Raw genomic sequence first — 24,020 nt, 5'->3', positions numbered from 1 at the left:
TAACCTTATGATTTATCTTAGTTAAAGATGTATTACCCGCAAAACAAGCTTCCACGTTCTCTCCTTTTTTGGCCCTTGATTGGTACATACAATTGGAAATTAAATTCCTAACATAACCAATCTAGTTGGAATTGAAATTGGTGATTATCCAATACAGATGCACTACGTTTAAGATGCACTTCATTGTAAAGGTCACAAGTGATCATGATGGTGAGTTTAAGAATAAAAGTTTTGAAAAGTTTTTAATGAAAATGACATTTCTGATGATTTCTCTTGTCCTAGAACTCCCCAACAAAACAGAGTTGTAGAACGAAAGAATAAAATATTGCAAGAAATGACCAGAAACGTGATCAATGAGACTAACATTGCTAAACAATTCTAGGCAGAGGCAGTTAACACAGCGTGCTACATTCAAAATAGAATCTCTATAAGACATATTCTGGAAAAGACTCCATATGAATTATGGAAGAACAGAAAGCCCAACATTTCTTATTTCCGTCCATTTGGATGTACTTGGTATATTCTGAACACCAAAGAACATCTGAACAAGCTTGATTCTTAGGCACAAAAATGTTTCATGTTAGGATATTCTGAACGCTCAAAAGATTATAGAGAAATCAAGCATCATTTTATTAGGGACTATACTTAGAAGGGGGTTCTTTTCTTAAAATTCATTAATACAAACCATCAATGGACTGATATATTTACAAAACCCCTTGTTGAAGATAGATTCAGTTTCATTCTGAAACATCTCATACTTCTAATGGCTCCATCCATAACACGCAGTCAGACTTAAAGCATGTATTGGGTCAACAAACGTTATATATGAAGTCATGGGATTTAACTATACTTCTTAGATTTCGGGGAACCAACCACCCATTTTTAGAGTGGTTTCTACATTTTAAAAAAGTCAGTTTCTGGTCCCTAGAACTATATATACAATAGTATGGTGATACTCATGGACAACAAATAATACCGAGAAAATACATTGATATATTAACTTCTCGCCTCACGTGACCTAACTCTCAATGCCATAACAATCTTAAATCCTTTGGCGGCCCTTATCCCCTAGGTGTTGTTACACATTTGTAACTTTAGTTAGTAAAATTGGTGCCTATCGTGGGACCTCAATAAAACTAACTTGGGCCACTTATATTATTTACTCTCGATTACTTCCACCATCTTCTCATAAGGATGTTCGAGCAAAGTTCCAAGAAAACTATCAACACCATCCTTGGGGGTATCACAAGGGTGGATAGATGATTTAGCTCCTTCTATAGAAGGTATGCCCAATAAATGTTTACAACAAACATCACACCCACAAAAGCTCTCAGTGTCGTCGGTAGGAACTAGGAGCCTAAAATCACCTTTTGGAGAGAAGGCGTGGTTTGTGTATCCCCCACACAACCATCATGTGGTTATCTCTATTCAATGCACCAACTAGGATGTCAAACATGTATTAATTGACCATTAAAGCCTAAAATACATAATGTTCTTGAGCATTTACATGGGCTCTAGCTGGATCCCAAAAACATTGGATCTTTCCAAGGGTCTCTGGTCATCCTTTCGAGCGAACAAGTGCATGTTAAGGGCCACAACAACCTCAAAACAACTTGGGACTATAAGATAAGTAAACTGGTGAATGGTCTTTGCATTGATTTTTTGTCATTTATTTATCTTTTGTAATATGTATATCCTGCTACGGAAAACTGATGTGAACATGTATTTTAACAATGACATTACAACTTAGTTTATTTTAGATGTAAGTGACATTTTATATCCATTGGTGATTAGTTTCTAAATGTAAGCCATCGGAGTAAGTTGTTGCTTCAGTCTTGGTTAAAGTACACAATAGATACTTTTATGATCCAACATAGAGACCCTCTTAGAAATTAAGAAGAAGTTGGTGTTCCACTGTTGGTTTTAACTTATATAGAATAAGTTCACTTACATACAATGAAGAAAGAAACTCTTAAATCTAGACTCAAAATCAAGGAGATCCATCTAGCGGGTGTACTTACCAAGCATGGAAATAGGCAAGTTTGGGGCACTGCATCTTAGCAACAATCGAGGTTGCGATGGTTTCTTACGAGTGGCCTGCGTGTAGTAGTGTCAAACAGTGTTCTACATAGTCGAAGGTGAATACATTTGATTTTTCGTAATATTTGAAGAATTCAAGCATATTATAGTCGATATATGTTGATATGTGTTATGGATCGGTAAAGTCAAATAATATAAATTAAAATAATATAAAATAATAATTAAAGACATATAATTTCTATTATATCGATAAAGTCATTCACATCTTAAATTTACGTCAATTTTCTAACTATCCAACACTCTTCATTTTTGGTTCCTTTGGGGAGATAGATCATCGATTTTTAATTCTCGAACGGAACAATATTCAAGAACAATTGGATGCGATAACAATAATTTTTTTTGAACTCAACCTTGTTATTGTGGTCATAAAAAAAACAATCTAGATTAATATATTTTAATAATAAGAGGCTGAGTTTATTAAGCATGTAAAAGAAAATATATCAAAATAATAATACTTTATTTATTTTAATTCAAGATTATTTATGGTTTTATTATTACGATTTAGAGTACATAAAATGAATGATTTAATATAAAAAGAATCACCTGTACAAAACATGGTCTCTTCACTTATGTGTGAGACTCACAAATATGATTTAAAGTTATTATTTAACAATTAAATTATGTTTATTTATGCCCACAACACAACAGTTTCTTAACGGATATAACAAACAGATACTGACTTTCCAAGCAATTAAACAACATGGGGATGTAGCTCAGATGGTAGAGCGCTCGCTTAGCATGCGAGAGGTACGGGGATCGATACCCCGCATCTCCATTTATTATTTTCAGTTTTTCCTTTGTTTCGTTTCGTTAAAAATGCTTATTTCAAAAAAGAATGCGGTGAGCGTGGATCGAACACGCGACCTTCAGATCTTCAGTCTGACGCTCTCCCAACTGAGCTATCCCCGCTTTCTGTTCGTCGCTTGTTTTACGCTAATTACAATTAAATAACTCTGCTGCAACGTAAAAACTGAAGATGTGTATCTTCATTTTTCAATTTATGTCATTTTCAAATTCAGACATTGTTTTCACTCAACAATTTTTTATATTATTACTTATTTTGATTTTCAAATCAATATGCATTTAGGTAATAATTTAATCTCAGCATTTTTTTTTTGTTAACTTTATTTATTTGTAAACTCTACTAACAAATAAGACATTATGGATGTATTTGCAATTTCCTTATGTTTTAATTATAATGATATTTTTTTTTTTAACAAATTATAACTACAAGATAAAATGATTATTTAATTATTCATTTTTGTTTCTTTACCTTAATCATTTTAAATGTCACTTTTTTGTTTTATAATTCATGAAAATTTAAATATTTAGATTTTTTTTTATCAGAAGAAACAAAAATAAAATATTTTAAATATTATAAAAATTAATTTCAATATAAATCAATTTTACAGATATTAAAACAAAAGGGACCATGACGACTTAGTTCACAAAGAAAGCACGAGCACAACTCCATTGACTAGTTTCTTACTCACTGTTGATAGAACTCATTCATAAAATTAATTATTAATGCCACATCCCTAAGTTTTTGGAGAAGTTCACAAAGTTGGAAGCTTATGAAAAGGGTCGTGATGACTTTGTTCAAGGCCCCCGTCTAGTTTCTCAAATTACACCACATTAAACACATCCAATGAAAGAATCCTGCAAGAGTGTGCCAACACAAATAAAAGAAAGACATGGTGAAATACCCATATGTTGTTAATGAGTTATCACAATTGACAAGTCCATAAATTTGTGGAGAAAACTGTGCGATGAGCGCACATCCCACTTCACAACACGCAAACTCCAACTGAATATATTGGTCTTTCTTAGCACCATTCCACAAAGTAAGAGGAGACGTTACTTGAGTATATTGACATGTTCACCAGGGAAGTTATATTAGTAAGGGGTTCATGACAAACTTAAACTCTGGATATTTTAAAAGGCATTGAGGTTGGATTGCTACCGGGGTGTAAAAAGTATCTCCCCCCTAACGCTCATTCACATATAGACAAGAGCGTTAGAGTGCTAAATTTTTTTGCAAGGCTATTTCTTAGATGTGTCGATCGCAAACATACACGTACACATGAATATTTCTTAGATACAGGCACACCTTACTTTTCTGGCATTGGATGGACTATGGAGCGATTGCTCGTCATGAACATTGATAGAACTAGTTCCAAAAGCTTATTCAAACATGTTGGTAGAAATTGGAGCTCTCAAATTCACAATCTGATCATGACTCTTATCATAATGATTCTTTGGAAAACTTGGTGTAACACCCTAATTTACCCCGGCGAATAATAATAAAATTAGAGTAAAAATTTATTTAAAATATTCATCACAAAACTAAGATGTCACATTCTTCAAAACATAAACATTTGCTCGCAATTATTAACGGATACATAACACATTTAATTCGGATGAACCGGTTTAAATAACTTAGTCTTCAAAAGGAAAAAGGGTTTTCTTACTACTTTATCATTAATTTGACGAGTAGGGTAGACCGGACCATCAACTATTATTTTTCTATAAAATATTTGAATTTAATTTGCCCAAACTAAAAGTTGTTATTTTCAAAAAGGTGGTGGTGAGTTTAAAACATAACTTGCGTAGGAAGTCATTTTCCTCATGAGACAATTTGTCCTTTAAACTTGAGTTAGACTCTGATGCGACTTGTTGGACTTTACACTTCACACGCAAGAGGGGGTGAATTGTGTGGTTTAGAAAAATATGGTTTTGAAAACTTTTGGGCAAATTAACTTAAATTAGAGGTTTAAAATCATTTTCAAATATTAAACAGTAAAAATAAATAGCATAAAGTAAAATATAAGGGAAGGAGGAGGACAAAAAGAATTATAGAGGTTCGATCAAAACTAAAGGACCTACTCCTCCCCCCCAAGACTTGATCTTGAGAGTTTCCAACAATACTAAAGGTAGAGAAAAACACAAGAAATGGGGGGGGGGGGTTGAATTGGGTTTTCAAAACTTTTCCCTTTAGAAAAATGATTCGTGCAAGATAAACAATAACGAATGCAATAAAGAGAAAGATGACACATTCAGTTATCCAGGTTCTCCTTAAAAAAGGTTAGTCATGCCCACCCGCCAAGGTGATTTTGCATTAGAAAAGCACTTAATTCACTAATCATTTAAATTATTACAATTGCACGGGCCAACTGCCGGTGACTAACAACCAAAGCATTGATCAATCTGTTAGTGATCTCTTAAGAATTATGACCCAAATGGTCCCCTAAGAGATATAACTATCAATGACTCCTTTTAGAATTCTGACCTAACTGGTCCCCTAAAGAAGATTTCTCCATGATGACAAATTGTCAAAGACTTCTTGAGTATATAGACTAAAACTAGTCACTCAAGGAACAATCAATAGAAATTGATTTACAAGTTGTGTTTACATGATTGCTTCTATTAATAAGATTACACAAAGGTTTACGTACAAATATAACACAAAAGTGTTAAGCAAGATGTGAGCTACAACTCCTTGCTTTTACATGATTCTATAAAGATGTATTTGATGAATGTTTGGGTAGCATCTTGTAGTAATCTTCTTTCTCTTCTTTCTTTTCTTTCTCTTCACGATTTATCCTCTTTTTTGTTCAGCTTTAACTTTCATAATTTTGCAACAGCTTTCGCTTTGCTTCAGTATATGAGCTTGAGTGGCTTATTCGCATTAAGCAGTAACATTGCATCTTTTGCATTGGCGATGAGCGACAATTCTTCTGAATTCTTGATCTTCTTTCATAGTCTTAAAAAAAAGAGACGTTCAGGATAGAAGAATCCTTTCGAGAGCCAACTATTACTTTCCATTGGATAATTTCAAGTGTAGATGTTGGATAATACAACAAGTTACTTCCTTAGCATGTAGCTTGTGTCGCGGCCGACAAAAAAATTTCAATGAAGTCGCCACTATTATTTATTTGTCCCAAGGACGGGGAGATAACGGGAAAACCCTAAAAGGTATAGATAAGGTAGTCGTCGTGACCAAGCTAAGGGTTCGGGAGTCAATTAAGGGAGGGGAAGGTGTTACGTGTTGGGGAAGTTACTAGGAGCATTGATACATAGTGTAGGATCATGCATCTTTGTGAGAGACAATCCACCTAAAACCTTAAGGTGGTAGGTGAATGGGTTCTCCCACTTATAAATGCTCAAGTCACGATATTCCTACCCTATGTGGGTCTATTTCCACACTTACCCACACTTGCATTATTATTCTAACGTTAGGCACCCCTCACCTCCCTTGTACTCAAGGGGAATGTTCTCTAATATTAGGGTTGCTATGTGTGTTTGTTTAATTCTCGTTTATTATGCTTTTATTTATTTTTTAATAACCATAAATAACCTAGATTAATTAATAAAACTAAATAAATAAAACCTAATAAAACTAATTTAATTAAACTTAATTAACCTAATAATTTTTTAAAATAGTACACAAAAAATATCACTATATTATGTTAAACTAGAAATAGAACTATTAAATAAATGGTAATTTTATGGTGCATCACGTGAGCGTTAGATTATAATAACACAACATGTTTTTATCCTATGTAAGATGTATCATATCATATCATAAAAACATGAATTTTCTCTACAGTAACTACTACCTCAGTTTTTTTATTATAAGTCGTTTTAGACTTTTCACACATATTAAGGAAATTAATAATTATTGTTTGAAAATGATAAATTATGAAGGTTTTTACAAAATCGTCCTTCGTTAATGATATGTGGAAGATAAATTTACATAATTGAAATGAGAGAGAATAATAAATATTTAAAGATATAATAAGAAAAATATCATTAATTATTTATTGGAATTTTAAAGCGACTTATATTTAAATACAATTTTTTTCTAAAGTGACTTATAATAAAAAACGGAGAGAGTATTATTCCTTACCATACTAACTATACAAAAAATATATAGATAAAATGTTACAAATATAATCCATGCTTACCATTATCTGTATATGACAATAAACCTCTGTATGTTAAAACACCACAACAATCGGAGAGTGGAACACTTCGGAGATGGATTTGTGGCTGGGGGAGCTTCGATCTCACTTCTTCTTCTTTATGATTTCAACTCTGTTTTTGCTATTGTTTGGCTCAGAAGCTTGTTACCGTGCTCACCACGTGTTCGACAAAAGTTCTAAGCCAAATTTCTTCTTTCTTGTTTTAATCTTTCGATTCAGCTTTGTTCTTCTTATGTTGATTCATTTTAAATCTGCAAGTGATGAGTGTTAGTGATTGTTGTTTCAAATAATTATGACTGTTATTGTTTTTTGTTTTTCGTGTACAGGAGGCTGTGAATTCGTTTTGCCTTTGTTCATGTATTTATGAGATTGTTTGGACTCTGTGGAGATGTTATAGATTTTGCGAAGTTTCACAGGTTGGTTAGTTGTCGTTATTTAGTGGCAATGAAAGCGAAAATGGAGGTGAAGGATGTTGATTTATATAACAAAATTATAGTCACGGTAAAGATTTATTTTTAAAAACGTGGAGCCAAGGGGTGAAGGAGACTTGACTTATCCTAGGATTCAGAAATAAGATTATCTCTGAGTGGAACGCGAAAATTGTGTCTTTGAATGGTTAATGATGGTAAATGTGTACAGAACAAAAAGAAAGAAAAAAAGTTGTGTAGAGCGTGGCAAAGTTGTTAGTTTGTGAATTGGTTTGTATATGTACGTTTAAATTGAGAGTCTATGCAGTGTGGAAATTTGTTAGATTTAGTGGGAAAAAGTCAGATAAAATAGTGTGAAATATAAAGATAAAAGGTCGGAAATTGTCGATTTTAAAGAAAACCATCAGAGATTCATCATCTAGTTTAAACAACGAACAAATAAAAATTAAAAAAAAAAAGACGAAATCTCATATGGAAATCATTGGTCAAATAGTTTTGAAAAAAAAAGTTTTGAAAAGAAATTGCAAAAGTGAGTTTGTGAATGAAGTGTGTAAGAAATTGCAATATTGTGGATTCGTAGTGTAAATGTGAATTGTTGATGAATCAAGTAGTAAACGATATGATCTATTTATAGTGAGAGATTAGGGTAAATGATGGATTGGATCTGATTGAAACTTAGGCTATGTTTGGGAGTTTGGAGGGAAGGAGAGGGGAAGGCTTCCGAAAATGAATTTTTAAAAAAATATAGAAAAATATTTGACATTTTTTGAAAAAATGATTTTATTTAGAATGATAAAAGAGTCATTATCATTACAAAAATTTTAATTTTCAAAATAGTATAACAACCTAAAACATATTTGGATAATTTATGTAAGCCCTCCAAAACCCTCCTTCAATACAATTTTTGAGTTCCCCCATTATATGGAGTTTTTGGTGTTATGAATAAAATCAAACCCTAAAAAACCCTCCTACCCAAAATCCTTTTATTCTTTTCACCTAATTCTTCCTATTTTCCAAAGCCCTCCCCTCCCTTCCCCTCCAAACTCCCAAACATAGCCTTAGAGACCAAGTTATTGCATATTAGGAATGTATCCACGGGCCCTTGATTATGATTGATTTGATGATAAAAGAGATTGATTTTGAAAAAGATTTTATTTATTTTTGGGATTTTGTCTATTTAGTGCATAAAATCAAAGATTTAAGAATAAAACAATTAATTTTAAAATATCCCTAAAATAGAAAACGAAAATAATTATTAAATAATAAAAAAATACTTATTGTTGTGATTTTTAAGTAATAGTGCAAAAATGAAAGGAAACTGAGAAATAAATAAAATACAAAAGTACGGGAAATGGGATTTGAACTCATGACCTCTCAATTATACCTCCTTACGAATGCTCCTTTGCCAACTGCGCTATCTTACTTATTCGAAAATAAATAACACTGCAAATTATATGAAAGGTAGGGCAAATTTGGGGTATGACAGCTTGCAGCTTTATCATGATAGCGTGAAAGACAACATCTGAATAGTACGAACGTCTTGGTAATAGTGAATTTATTCAAGCATACCGTTGTACTGAATTCTTCTTGAGAAAGTTTCTTGATTTTAACTTCAAATGATATACTTCTGATCTGAAATAATATGCTTGGAAGAGATCAACTTTTTATCTTTGTTTTACTGATGATTTATTTGATGAGTAGTTCATAAACTATTTTGTTATGATAGCATGAAAACATCAGAGCCAGTAGGAACATAACTTTGTCTTTCAGAAATAATAGCAACAATTTTTTTGAAGTATGACACAAGGCTTCCTAGATCAAATATGTATCTGAAGTAAGATAACTGATTTGAGGAGTGAATGAGAAATCATATAACATTACATACAATAGTGTCAGAGTCTTTCAGAATAGAACAATGTTTTCAGATATATATATATATATATATATATATATAAAGCAAGAGATTTTCTGAAGAAAAGTCTTGATATCTGAACAGAGAGTCTGTTAGAACAAGATTTGGTTCTGCAATACGTCTCTGAGTTTTGGTGATAACAATATGTATGAACAAATTTTGTTATTGTTATGCTAACGTTTGTTATTGTTGAGTAATTAACAAACAGGTTTGATTCTGATGAGAAGGTGTGGCCAAAATATCATAAGCCATGAGGTTATGTTTCCGTGCTACAAAGTTCTGATGAATAGTAGCAATAACTTCCGAAGCAAAAGCATCTGAAGTCATCACTCTGAAAAAAGTTCTGAAGAAACCAGTTATGAAGAAACCAGTTCTAAAAGACTCTGAAGACGTGGTTCAGAAGACTTGAAGCTCAGAAGACTCAAGTTTCTAAAGAGAAAAGGATTCTGAAGACCAAGTGCTGAAGACTCTGAAGACGTGGTTCTGAAGACTCTGAAGACTTGAAGCTCTGAAGAATTCGATGTTCATTCTTTTTCTTCCAACTCATGCTGAGAGCCTTTGCAGTTCAAGAAGAAAAAGTTAACGTTATACTGTAGTACAGAAGTACAAGGTACAGATGAATGTTTCACTCCACTACAAGAAAAGGACGGACGTTGCGTACTATCTTGTCTCCCACTACAAGCAAGCCGCCAAAATTCTGCAAGATTCAGAATTTGCCCTCTAATGGTTATATTTCTCTATTGGCTATAAAAGGGCTTGAAGATTCAAAGAAGAAGCTAAGGAACTTCGACGAAAACACTTACTCTGTATAGATTGTTAATAGCTTCATTTTTCTTTTAATCTTAGATTTGAAAAGAGAGAGTTTACATCCTGCTTGTGTAGAAGCACTTATATTGTAAACAAACCTGTGATTAAAGGTTAATTGGTCGTTCCTTGAGAGACTGAGTGAAGGTCAGTTGTCTCAAGAAGTCTAGGATTAGAGAGTCTTAGAGGATGATAGTCACAGGGGGTACCTGTGCAGGTTTTAGTCACAGAGGCTATCTGTGTAGGTCGTTAGTCACAGGGGTTGTCTGTGCAAACGTTAGTCATCAGCTGTTGGCCCGTGCGTTTGTAATCGGTTCGGTTATAGTGGATTAATTCCTCACTTGAGGGAGGCAAAATCACCTCGGAAGGGTGGACTGGATTAGCTTGAGAGTTCTCAAGTGAACTAGTATAAAAATACTGAGTTCTTTCCTTCTTGCATCTTTTTGTTATTATCCATAGTAAAGAACATGTAGTTTCAAGAAAGGGGGATATTTTTATAAAAAGCTTTGTGTTTTAAAAACCCTATTCAACCCCCCTTTCTAGTGTTTTTCACACCTTCAGTTGGCCTCAGAGCTCTGGTTTTGAAGAGTGATAAAGAGATTGAATTTTTATTAAGCACTTAACAATGTTAAGTGTCGATCTAGGCTGTGTGAAAAACAATGGTTGAAACCACATGAACTTCTACCAACAATTGTGCTATTGATAATAAGAATAAATATCATTATAGTTCAAAACCTCCTATGTTCGATGGAGAAAACTTTGACTATTGGAAGGATAGAATAGAAACATACTTCATGGAATTTGAGTTTGATCTCTGGGATCTGGTAGCTGATGGCTACAGTTATCCAGTAGATGAAAATGGTGTCAAGATTGCAAGAAGTGCAATGAATGATGACCTGAAGAAGGCTTACAAGAATCACTTCAAAGCCAGGTCAATCTTGTTATTTGTTATTTCCTATGTTGAATATGATAAGATCATTGATAAAGAGATGGAAAACTCCATATTTGATTCTCTCAAGATGACTCGTGAAGGCAACTCTCAAGTTAAGGAGAAAAAGGCTCTGGCCCTAATCCATAGATATGAAGCCTTCAAGATGGAAGAAGATGAATATGCGGAAACGATGTTTTCAAGATTTCAGATTCTTGTTGCAAGACTTAAGGGTCTAGACAAAGGTTACTCTACTTCATATCATGTTAAGAAGATTATCAGAAGTCTGCCTGTAAAATGGAGACCAATGGTATCTACTTTGAAACTATCAAAGGATCTGAACAATACTAGTCTTGAAGAACTTATAAGTTCTTTGAGAATTCATGAGATTGAGCTTCAAGGAGATGAACCTCAGAAGAGAGGAAAGTTTGTGGCTCTACGGTCAAAATCTGAGAAGACAAAGGCGTGTCAAACAAAAGAAGATTCAGGAGAAGAAGACTCAAGCGAATACGAGGTGTCTCTGAAGACCAAAAGATTGACTCAACTATGGAAACATAGAAAGAGCAAATTTCAAGCATCAAGAAGATCAAAAGATAGAAGCAGATCATCTGGTCAAAGAAGAACTTATGACCAAGAAGTTATATGTTATGAGTGCAATGAACCTGGACATTACATGAATGATTGTCCAAAGCTCAGAAAAGAAGACAAGACTAAGAAGAAGTTCAAAGCAAAGAAAGGCCTCATGGCAACATGGGATGACTCTGACTCAAAAGAAGAAAGAGATTCTGATGAAGAATAGGGAAAAGTAGCTCTTGTGGCTGGAGTAAGCACAAATGGAGTCTTTTCAGAGAATGTTCTGACAACGGGAAATGAGTCAGACTCTGATATTCAAGAGGAATGGTTACTTGAAACATACGACAAGAGAAAGCCGTATGTTCCAACATTGGGAACTTAGGCCTGGAGACCTTGTTGGTTTCAGAGGTAATCAAGAAGGTATGATTATTGGCTCTGAAACCAAGGAGAATAAGTGTTCGTTATTAAGGATACTGTAGAAGCTCAAAAAGCTACAGAATTTAAAACACATAAACACGTGATGTGGAAGAATCTTGTAGTTTAATCTGTTTTGATCCTTTTGATCTCACAGAGCAAAAAGAAAAGGATAAATAAAAATAGAAAAATATATAAAATAGTGATCTTGTTCAGAAACCTAAAGGTATCCTTTTAGTTGGAACCAGTTGGGTGGTCAGAAACAAGCTCATAGAAAAAGAAAAAGCTGAGTTTGATAAGTATGATGGGAGAAGCGAAATTCCCTCTGGAATTTCAAAGAAGATGAAGATCAGAAGCCATATACATTCAAAAGCTAGCACAATCAGGATGCGACACAAGTATCAAAAGTCAGATCATTAGAATGCTTCTGAAACGGATCAACACACATTCTGAAGAAGGAAAGAGGTAAGTGAAAAGGTATGACAGAAGTTATTCTTTTATTTTTAAAATTCATACACTGTTGTCAGTTTATCTTTATCACAACCCCAATTATCAGAAGATGTTTTTGGTCAGAAACATCTCTGACCAGATGGGAATCGTTTGATTTTCCATAATCTGAGTACATCAAACGTGTCTCTTAGCATGATTAATATGTGTAACCTTAGTTATACTTATTATTAATCATAACTAATGACACTCGAGTAGTGTGTTTTATTTTCTTGGAATTGGTTAAAATCAAAATTATGATCTTCATTAATTTCCCCTAATGATTGTACTATCTCTTGATTTCTCACCTTTTCAAATACTCTATGTACACTCACACACTTTTTAGAAACCCTAAACCCCAACTCTCTCAACAATTCACCGAGTTCTTCTTTCTTCTCAACAAAGTCATCATCTTCGACTTCTCCTCAACTACTCATTCATGGATCATCTACCACAAGAAGCTGCTAAGTTCTCTCAAGAGCATGAACAAAGTCTGAATCGCTCGGGGTCATCATCTACAACTGTTTCTACATCCACAACTGTTTTTCCTTCATCCTTCACAACCCACGCATCTTCATCCAATGCTCATCCCAGCTCGAAAACTGAACCAACCCTTGATGAACATCATATTACTATGAGAGATCTTAAGGTTCATTGTATCACTCCTGCTCAAGACCTAACGGTACTTTGTGAACAAATTGTGGATTTCAAGAACTTGGCTGCCAACAACTTTGATTTAAGTCAAGAGTTGAATACTCAAGGATGGAAAAGCTACTTTGAAAGATTGCATGGTCCAAGAGTTATCTTATGTGTTCATATTTCTTGAGATCACTTGAGGCTTTAGCTAAATGCTCATTGTTTGTCTTTTTCTATAAATGGTCAAGTTCATCAAACCACATCTCTTGGGTTTGCATATTTATTCGTTTAAGCATTGTGCTTGACTTACCATTAGTTGTCTTTAAGATTGACCATATGATTTACCTTGTAGATTCTTTTATTGTTGTCTTTATATTTGTCTTTAAGGTTAACCTTATGATTTATCTTAGTTAAAGATGTATTACCCGCAAAACAAGCTTCCACGTTCTCTCCCTTTTTGACCCTTGATTGTTACATACCATTGGAAATTAAATTCCTAACATAACCAATCTAGTTGGAATTGAAATTGGTGATTAACCAATACAGATGCATTTTGTTTAAGATGCACTTCATTGTAAAGGTCATAAGTGATCATGGTGGTGAGTTTAAGAATAAAAGTTTTGAAAAGTTTTTAATGAAAATGACATTTCTGATGATTTCTCCTGTCCTAGAACTCCCCAACAAAACAGAGTTGTAGAACGAAAGAATAGAATATTGCAAGAAATGACCAGAAACGTGATCAATGAGACTAACATTGCTAAACACTTCTAGGCAGAGGCAGTTAACACAGCGTGCTACATTCAAAATAGAATCTCTATAAGACATATTCTGAAAAAGACTCCATATGAATTATGGAAGAACAGAAAGCCCAACATTTCTTATTTCCGTCCATTTGGATGTACTTGGTATATTCTGAACACCAAAGAACATCTGAACAAGTTTGATTCTTAGGCACAAAAATGTTTCATGTTAGGATATTCTGAACGCTCAAAAGATTATAGAGAAATCAAGCATCATTTTATTAGGGACTATACTTAGAAGGGGATTCTTTTCTTAAAATTCATTGATACAAACCATCAATGGACTGGTATATTTACAAAACCCCTTGTTGAAGGTAGATTCAGTTTCATTCTGAAACATCTCATACTTCTAATGGCTCCATCCATAACACGCAGTCATACATAAAGCATGTATTGCATCAACAAATGTTATATATGAAGTCATGGGATTTAACTATACTTCTTAGATTTCGGGGAACCAGCTGTAGCAACCTGCCCTAAAAATTAAATTTAGAGTCGCCACCTATTCTGAAGGGCGAATAGGAAACCCTACGCAGTATAGAGATCAGGGTAAGATACTATATTCAGGTCGAGGGAAGGTGTTAGGCACCCTCAACCCTTTCCTATTGGCTTTGAATCTAAGGTAAAGGTTTATAGCAAAATTATAGAGGTTTAATAGCTAAGGAAGTGAATAGGGGAAAAAATGAGATTTTGAGGAAGGGGACTCGCCTTATTGCCAAGTGCCTACGTACCTCCTTATGGAGGATCAGAGTCAACGTAGTTCGGGGAAGGGTTGTACGCCTTAGGATTAGAATTGAAGGTGTTCGGAATTGTTTGTGCTTTGAAAAGCGTTTTTGAATTGTTTAATTGATAAGGATGAAAATCCATGGTCTAATGTTGTGGTTTTGAAAGGTTTGAGAAGTGTTTTGAGGTTTTGGGCGTACAACCCTGATTTTAATTTGTACTATTAATCGCGATGATCAATAGGTTTGATCACCATAATTAACAGATTAATAAAAGCATTGCTAATTATTCTAATCGATTGATTCGATTATCACCGTTAGCAAATTGATGTGTTTTAATAATTAATTATTGATTTTATCGTTATCCCTCATAATCGATAGATTCGATTACAAATAATAACGAGTTTTAAAAGGTATGCTAATCATCGTAACCAATAGATTTGGTTAAAACCATTTAGCAAAATAAATATTATTTTAATTTATAGGATTTGATTAATTAAATTAACCGATTATTAATCATCGCGACCAATAAATTTAGTCGAAACGAATAATAATTTAAATCCTAATATTTTGATACTTTTGCCAAATGGGATGGGGTAAACCCTAATACCTTAATACATTTCTCTAAGGTTTTTGTGATTTATAATTAAAATTAAATTAATTAATCGGGATAGTCGGATGATCAGGAAATATTATAATCCTACCTCAATCATTAGCCTAATACTAATTTTATACCTTAATCTTAACTAAAATAAAATTAACTAAACTAAATACAATTAACTTAATCTAAATAATTAGAATAAAATAAAAAAATCTATAAAGAAACCTGGCAGTAATCCTGTGTGCGTGCTTATTGATGCCCATGGTGAACCTCCAGCCTTTGGTGCCTTGGATCTGGATCGGTGAGGATTGTATGGCCCAGATTAGAGGGTGTACCATGGTCCCTTCTGGCAATGCGTATGGGATCCGCAAGTGGGTAAATTCAACAAAAAAATATGTCCTTTGCCAGGATCGAACCCAGCACCATTAGTTTACCAAGAGAGAATCCCACCACCATGCTGCAATTGATTAGTCGTTAATGAGGTAAACTGAAATCAATAAATAATAATGAACCTGGTGAATGGTTGACTCAAACAAAACATCAGACGTGGGCCCCCCATCCATCTGTGCGAACCAATAGAGAAGAGAGAGAGAGCTTTCTTCGTTGACCCACCAATGAGGTCTTTGCGCGCGCAGCCTCTCCTCTTCAAGTTTTGAATGGACCAATTGACACCTGCCACGCGTGGATCTGCAAACCCAGGCCGCCGGAATCTCTTTCTTCCCCGTCGAGACTTCGTCTTCTCCGATGATCAACAAGCCGACACACCTGCACAAGCAGCCAAAAACAACAAAGAAACAACCCAGACCCACTAATTCATCCATTCTGATTTCAATGGTGCAATCATATGGCTCTGAAAACGCCTGTATCCCTTGGTTCGAAGCTCCTCCAAGTTTTTGCCCTAACAATGGCATATAGTGTTTCCGGTCCAGAACTTTACATGTGATACGTCAAAACGATCCTAAACCTGTCCCTGAGCGTAACTATATACAAAAGATCGGTTAGAAAGGCGTGGATCAATGAAATTGAAATCAAAGAGTCTTACCTCCGGCGAGATTGCCTTGAGGACGTTCTGAACGTGTCTCTTCTTGCCTGATGCTTGCGTTTCGCTCCTTGTGGTCTCAGGGACGTGAATGGGCACTTGGTTTGTGTTGAGAATGCTTGGAGAGGGCCATGCGAATTTGGTAGTTTCTCTTCATGTTTTCTCTTTGGAACCCTAATCCTTTGCTGCAAAAACCAACCCCCCTCGTGGCTGCATCTCTTCCCTATATATATGAGGTGATTTAGGTCTAATAATATGGGGAAAGAATCAAATGGTTTGATTAGAAAATTTGATTTGAGAATTTGCTTCAAAACTTTCTATTTTTGTACCCCATCTATTTTCTTTCTCTCCCCACGAGATTTGCACCATTTATTGGATATTTGGATGATTGAAATTTGACTGAAAAATCAATCCTTGATTTAAAACCATTTATTTCATATTTATATAATTTATAAATGTTAAAATGAATAAAAATTCAATTAAACAAAAATAAATGTAATAAACATAAAAATAAAAGGTTCAAGAGTCCTTTTATGGGCCATGGTCATATTTGAAATTAGAATTCTAAGCCCATTAGTCCAAAAACCACGTTTTGGTCAATTAGGGTTTTATGCTTCTCTTGAAAATTGCTCAACTTCCATCATGCATATCTTTCTCAATTCTAACCCTATGGAGGCAATCTTGATCATTTTAGAAAGCTTAGAGGGTCCTCTAAATGATGTCTTTGGTTTCATCTCGATTGAAGTTTCCATGCTCAAGTTATGAGCTTTGACCCAAAAGGTATACTTCATTGACTTTTAGGAGGACCTATAATGTATTGCGCCATATCTCTTGAATGAAGCATTTCTAACCTTGGCTTGTGAGAGACAAAGTCGTAGAGAATCAAATTTCCTTCAAGATAGGCTTTGGTTGGGAAATTTTTGATACTCCATGTGAAAGTTATGGTCAGTCAAAGTTGCGTTGACTTTCTCCTAAAGAAACCCTAATTTGAACCTTTTTGTATTTGTTCATCTCTGAGTTTCTATTAATGGAATCATGATCAATCTTTGATCAAATGATGGATAAACTTTAATTCACTTCATGTTTGATCAATGATCAGAGGCTTGAATCATGCTTTGATTGTAGTTGACCTTCAGGTTTGAATCAGTTGACTGTGGATCTTGGGATTATTTGAGCAAGGCTTTGGGATTGAATCTTGAACTTTGAATTATTGTAAATGGAATATGGAAGGCAAATTTTGGGGTATGACAGCTGCCCCTGTTCAATCTTCTTGAACCTGAAGAGGTGGAAGATGATTGGACACTGAAATGCCCTGAAATTTGCTTGCGTAGGGAAGGAGTTCTGTGGGAGATGGATTTATAGATGCCACCTGTTTGCCTGGCGGGGCATTTGTCTAAAGCATGTGCTTTTTAGACCTGGATCATTTGATTGTATCTGAGGAGAGAGGAAGTAATGTCTTACATAAGACTACCTGAAGAGGTTCCTGAATAGGGTATATCGAAGGTTGATGCGAAGAAGCTTAGGCTTTGAACAATGCTTAGGAAGGATGTCTTGGAGAAGACTAACTGAGGAGGTTTTTTTTTTTAAAGAACTAAGTGTGTCTTAGAAAAGATTGGAGAAACATTTTAAGAAGGCTACCTAGAAAGGCATGATATGTCTTAAATAAGACTCACCTAGAAAGGTTATGGTACGTCTTAAACAAGACTAACCTAGAAAGGTTCTTGGGAATGATACGACACGCCTTAAATAAGACTATAAGGTTAACTTGGATATGTCTCAAACAAGACTGACCTATAGAGGCTCCTGGAGAGGATAAGGAGGGATTGGATATATGTTTGAAGAAGATTACCTAGAAAGGTATGATATGTCCTAAACAAGACTAACCTAGAAAAGTTGTTTTTGGAAATGGTGTAATACGTCTTACACAAGACTCACCTGGAAAGGCTCTTAGATAGGATACGGGATACCTTAAACAGGACTTACCAAGAGAGGTTCCTATAAAGGGGAGTGATACGTTTTAAACAAAACTATCTAGAAAGATTCCTATAAAGGGAACGATATGTTTTAAACAAAACTATCTAGAAAGATTCCTATAAAGGGAACGATATGTTTTAAACAAAACTACCTATAAAGGTTCCTATAAAGGGCGTGATACGTTTTAAACAAAACTACCTAGAAAGGTTCCTATAAAGGACATAAAACGTTTTAAACAAAACTACCTGGAAAGGTTCCTATAAAGGACATAAGATGTTTTAAACAAAACTACCTAGAAAGGTTCCTATAAAGGGCATGATACGTTTTAAACAAAACCACCTAGAAAGGTTCCTATAGAGGGCGCGATACGTTTTAAACAAAACTACCTAGAAAGGTTTCTATAAAGGACATAAAATGTTTTAAACAAAACCACCTAAAAAGGTTCCTATAAAGGATGCGAAGCATTTTAAACAAAACTACCTAGAAAGGTTCCTATAAAGGTCGTGGAATGTTTTAAACAAAACTGCCTAGAAAGGTTCCTATAAAGGCTATGAAATATTTTAAACAAAACTACCTAGAAATGTTAGGATATGTCTTAAACAAGACTGCTTGGAAAGATTAGGATAATCGTCTTGGACAAGACTACCTGGAGAGGTAAAAAAATTCTTTGATTGCTTCTGGATTATCTTTGAAGAAAGACTTGGAATGAGGTATTGGAATTGTATCTGTTAAGATTGAATCGTTGATACGACCGTATTTGCACTGTAATTGGATGATAACATCCTTTTCGATTATGAAATGACCTGAAAAGGCAGCGTTAGTTTTATGCAATGTCATGATGCATGTGTCATGTAATGAGATTCTCAAAATAAATGAGAATTATGCATGTATGCTTATCCCACACTTCGGGACGTAAATAGTACCGGCGTGGGAAGATCAATTGTGCAATCAATACTCCTTGTATGATACTAGTGTGACTCCCCGATTATCAGAAATTTTGAGAGACGTGCCCCTTAATATGAAGGAGGGACCTTTAGAGGGAACTCGAGTTTCACCATGTCTTGCCTGATATGCATTGCCCCAGTGTTTGATTTTTTAAAAGATATGACCCTAGTCAATAGGATCCTTGGTTGTATGCCCCTGTTTTAGGAAAACCCTCTGGATGTGGTTTCCCCATTCAAGAGTCTTTATCAGGAATGATCGTCTTTGATTAGACCAATTTTGAGGTCTCCTTGATGCTAAGTGTTGATTTGAATGTGAAGCAGATGCTTTTCAGAATGAGTCACGCGTTTTAGGTTGCATCCTGACGGACAATGATTTGCTGAGTACTTAGGATGAGATGATGCCTTCTATACGACTACCTGAAAAGGTCCTTGGAAAGAAATGGGAGATTGTCTTAAATAAGATCGCGCTTTAAACAAAGCTCAAAGGGATGTGTTTGTGCAGAGGGTCAAAATATTCCTATAGAGGATAGAGACTGTTTTTTTTTGTGGCGTTTTAAACAAAACTTAAGAAAAGATATCTTGAAGAAGATCACCCTAAAAAGGATGGTGAACTGTCTTAGAGAAGACTCTGTACTTTAAACAAAGTTTGACAAGGTTCTTGATAGCATAAGAGAAGTTTGAATATGTCTTAAAAGACTAACTGAAAAAAATTAAGAGATGTCTTACAGAAGACTACCTAGAAAAGGTTCTTGGAAAGGAATATGTCTTAGAGAAGACTGTTTGAAAGGGTTTGAAAATAGAAAGGATAAGAAGGTGGGTCTTTAAAAGACTGTCTGAAAAAAGGCTCCTAAAAAGGGTGAGAAGTATTTGAACATGTCTTAAAGAAGACTATATGGGCAGATTGAGAAGTATCCTATAAAGGTTCCTGGAAAGGATGTGAGACTGGCATTGACACCATCTGATACTGAGTGACCTTTGCAACGTGCCCCCAGGTGATGGACTTACCCCATGGGCTATTCAGTGTCCTTGAGAGATTCCAATGGATCTTGATTAGATTGCCCCATGTAAATGGGATAATGAAGAGTTATGCCATGTGTACACATTAGCCATCCCAGTCATGAGTAAGGGATGTTTCTTCTTTTGACGAGTTCTTAAAGCTACTTCGTCAGTCAGTAGGATTTTTAGTCATTAGCTATGCCCCATGCAACTTCTCCCTGATGTTTAAACATCTGAAACTACATAGACAAGTGTACTTTGTAATGAAATTCATAAGATGCGAATGCACATGTTTGTCTTGAAAGTTTAAAAACATTTTTGAGAATAAAACGAAGTTTTTTTTTGTGTAAGAAAGTGATATCAACTCAAAAGTTATAGTAGACCTTAAGGAGTCGGGATACCTTTGGTAACAATGTGCTTTCGAGCTAACCATGCTTCAGTTAGGACTTTTAAGGGTTGTAACGTGGCCTGGTTCACGGTTAAAAGAAACAGAAGACAGAGGCTCAAAGTTTATTTGTACCCAATCCCCATCTTCGTGATGTTCTCCAGTCCTATGCTCAGTTAGCTATGCGTTTAGTCTCCAAAAGAATTTTGGAATTGTGACATTGGCATTTATGATGGTTCAAAAACCAAAGGTTTATCTGCAAAGGCAGTCATCCTCCTTTCTCTTCTTTTGTGAGGGTATGTAATGACCTCTTTTTGACTTTGTTGTCCCTAACTTTTGCCTGAACTGTTCGTTTTAAAACTGCAGTCAGCGGGATGCCCCAATGTTGCCTAAGTCTCCTTAATAGGTTTTGACTCAGCAGGCTTTTGCATTGCTTTCTCTTTTTTTCTTTGCGGATATTGACTGCCAGGTTTAATCATGACGGAGAACCATCGGTGGTTATGTTCAAAGGAACAGTTTGGAATAATTAAGTTAACTGAGCAGCTACCCTACCCCAGGTTATATATTAAGGATTTTATTTTGTATGAAGGAAAACTCCTACTTCTTTGGGCTCAAAGGGGTTGACGAGGGATTAACATCCTTATATCTCCATTATTTTAGGGATTGAACAAATGCCTGTACATCGTCAACACGGTCTGTTCGAAAGCATAGTGTATGAAATTATGGTATCGTTTTCGTCATTCTCCCTCTAAAGGTGTACGACTTTAATCGAGAGTTGAATATCACAAAGAAGAAAACCGAGTAAAAACACAATTTTAAATATAGTGAGAACACTAGGAATGAATCAAGACAAACGTAAGCAATGCATTAATGATTGTTGTAAAGTACATAGCATATGTCATAAGACTAATGTTTAAACAAACGGAAAGAAATTGCGAATGAAAACAAAACTAATGATCTGAGAAATCTTCCTTCTAGCCACCTATGGCTTTTAGACTTGCTAGGATCTTCGAACTCAATGAGCCCTTCTTCAATCAAATCTTGTATCTTGTGTTTCAACGGCCCACAATCCTCTGTATCATGACCAGGACTGTCTGAATGATAAGCGCATCTAGCATGATGCTTGTACCCGGGAGCGGGGTTAGCTGGAGCTGAGTATGGAGGCAGCAGAGTTATCAAGTTCTGACTGAGCAGATGTTGCAGAGCTTGAGACATCGGCATGTGCAACGGGGTAAACGATCGTTTTGGCTTGGACCTCCAGGGGCGTTGGCCACCCTGTTGTTTTTGCTGATCCTTCTGTTGTAGTGTTGGTGTCTGATTAACCAGGATTGCTCCAACGGTGTTGGGTTCCTTTTTTCCGTCATATGACTTCTTTGTGTGATAGGAACCTGAGGGTGCCCCTTGTATCTTCCCATTTTTTATTCCATCTTCAATCCTCTCACCAATGACTACCAAGTCCGAGAACCCTGAAGATATGCTTCCGACCATCTTGTCGTAGTATGGTCCTTGCAAGGTGCTCATAAATATGTCCACCAGTTCTTTTTCCATTAGGGGAGGTTGGACTCGAGAAGCCATTTCCCTCCACCTTTGAGCATACTCCTTGAATGATTCATCCTTCTTCTGCGTCATGTTTTGTAATTGCATCCGATTGGGTGCCATGTCCAAGTTGTTCTTGTACTGCTTCAAGAATGTGTTAGCCAGTTCATTCCAGCTTCGGACAAAAGACTTCTCTAATTGCATGTACCAGTCAATAGACGCTCCGCTTAAGCTTTCTTGAAAGAAATGTATCATTAGCTTTTGATCGTGGGCGTAGGCAGCCATTTTCCGCACATACATGCGCAAGTGATTCCTCGGACATGTGTGTCCTTTGTATTTCTCGAAATCGGGAATCTTGAATTTGCGAGGGATAGTCAAGTTTGAGACCAAACTCATTTCGAAGGCATCCACATCGAAGGCATCGTATCCTTCTACCACTTTTAGTCTCTCTTCCAGTGCTTTGATTTGTTCACTATCCTTGGAGTCTTCCCTAGAGTCGGGATTAGACTGTTCCGTCTGAGGTGCTTGGTTTGTATCGTCCACCTCTTGTACTCCGTATTGTAGGTCCAGGTAATCTTCGTCCTTAGGGACATTGTCAGCAGGAATGCGAACTGTGCGGGTTGTCCCTTTCGTTTGTAGAGTGGGGACAAATCCTTCTTGGGAGGCTTCTCCTTCCTCTTGGAATTGGATAGCTCTCCTAACAGAGCGGGCCTGAGGTCTGTCCTTAGCCGGGCCAAAGCCTGAAACAAATCCTAGCAGCGGGTTTTCGTCATTGGGGATCTCATCTTGAACCAGGGTATCCCTAGACTGAACCTCTTTTGCCTTTTCTTTGTTGTCCATGAGGGCCTTCATGAATTCTAGCATCTGAGCCATACCTCCTTTAACCTCTTCCATACTAACCTTTAGTTGATCCACGTCCTCACGAAGGGCGGTTTGATTCTGTTCTAGCTGCTCCATCGATTTCTTTTGCTAAAATCTTGTTTGATAAGACGGTCGGGATGTTAGGTTATCCTTCCCGATGGTCCCTTGCTCTGGAGATAGAAGAGAAATCTTCTCTTAATGCCATGAAAATGATGTGTATGCCATGCATGATATGCTTTGTTTGTATTGATGTCTTTATCCACATCTATGGATTAAATGTAATAAAAATCTCTTTTTTTATTTTATTTTTGGATAAGACATGATGCAAGAATGCAAATGAGGAATGATGCATGCAAACACAAAGATATAGCAACAAACAAACAAAACAAAAAACACATCATATAAGGTAAAAATGCAAATCATATCATACTATTTCAAGAAATCCAGGTTCATAGGACCGACGTAGCGGCTCTTGGGAGCCAACCTTTTATAGGGGGTTCTAGAAGGTCTCATGGGGTCGTTCGTAACCTCCGAGACTTTTTGTCTCTTCGGATTTTAGAACAACTCATTTTATCCATGAGGTTCGAATTTTTGGGGTAGGTTCTCGGAGAGATAAGCCAAGTATCCAGTCCTGCCCTCAACAAAGTCAAGCCTCGTTTTGGACATTTCCGAATACTCAACCCACTCCGAGTGGAGTTATCAACGAGACTCGTAGGCGATTCATACTCCCCTATTGATCTCAAAGTTAACTCCCACACTTAGGGTTTTAACATTACATAATGTCAGCAGTGTATATAAAAATATAACAATTAGGCAATTAAATATAAATATATTAACATAAACAATTAAATATAAACATATTATAAACAATTAAATATTTTTAGACAAAAACCAAA

The 24,020-nt window shown here is 35.6% G+C and overlaps 2 non-coding genes across 2 annotated transcripts; one reads left to right on the top strand and one right to left on the bottom strand.

The window, feature by feature from the left end:
• Positions 1-2,802: 2,802 nt before the first annotated feature.
• On the top strand, positions 2,803-2,875 carry TRNAA-AGC (transfer RNA alanine (anticodon AGC)). The gene has a single exon. It is a non-coding gene; the product is annotated as a tRNA-Ala (tRNA).
• Positions 2,876-2,936: 61 nt separating this feature from the next.
• Positions 2,937-3,009, bottom strand: TRNAF-GAA (transfer RNA phenylalanine (anticodon GAA)). Its single transcript has one exon. It is a non-coding gene; the product is annotated as a tRNA-Phe (tRNA).
• Positions 3,010-24,020: the final 21,011 nt, after the last annotated feature.

Source organism: Vicia villosa, linkage group LG6, assembly GCF_029867415.1.
Source record: "Vicia villosa cultivar HV-30 ecotype Madison, WI linkage group LG6, Vvil1.0, whole genome shotgun sequence".
NCBI lineage: Eukaryota > Viridiplantae > Streptophyta > Magnoliopsida > Fabales > Fabaceae > Vicia > Vicia villosa.
This window is presented reverse-complemented; position numbering and strand designations above follow the sequence as displayed.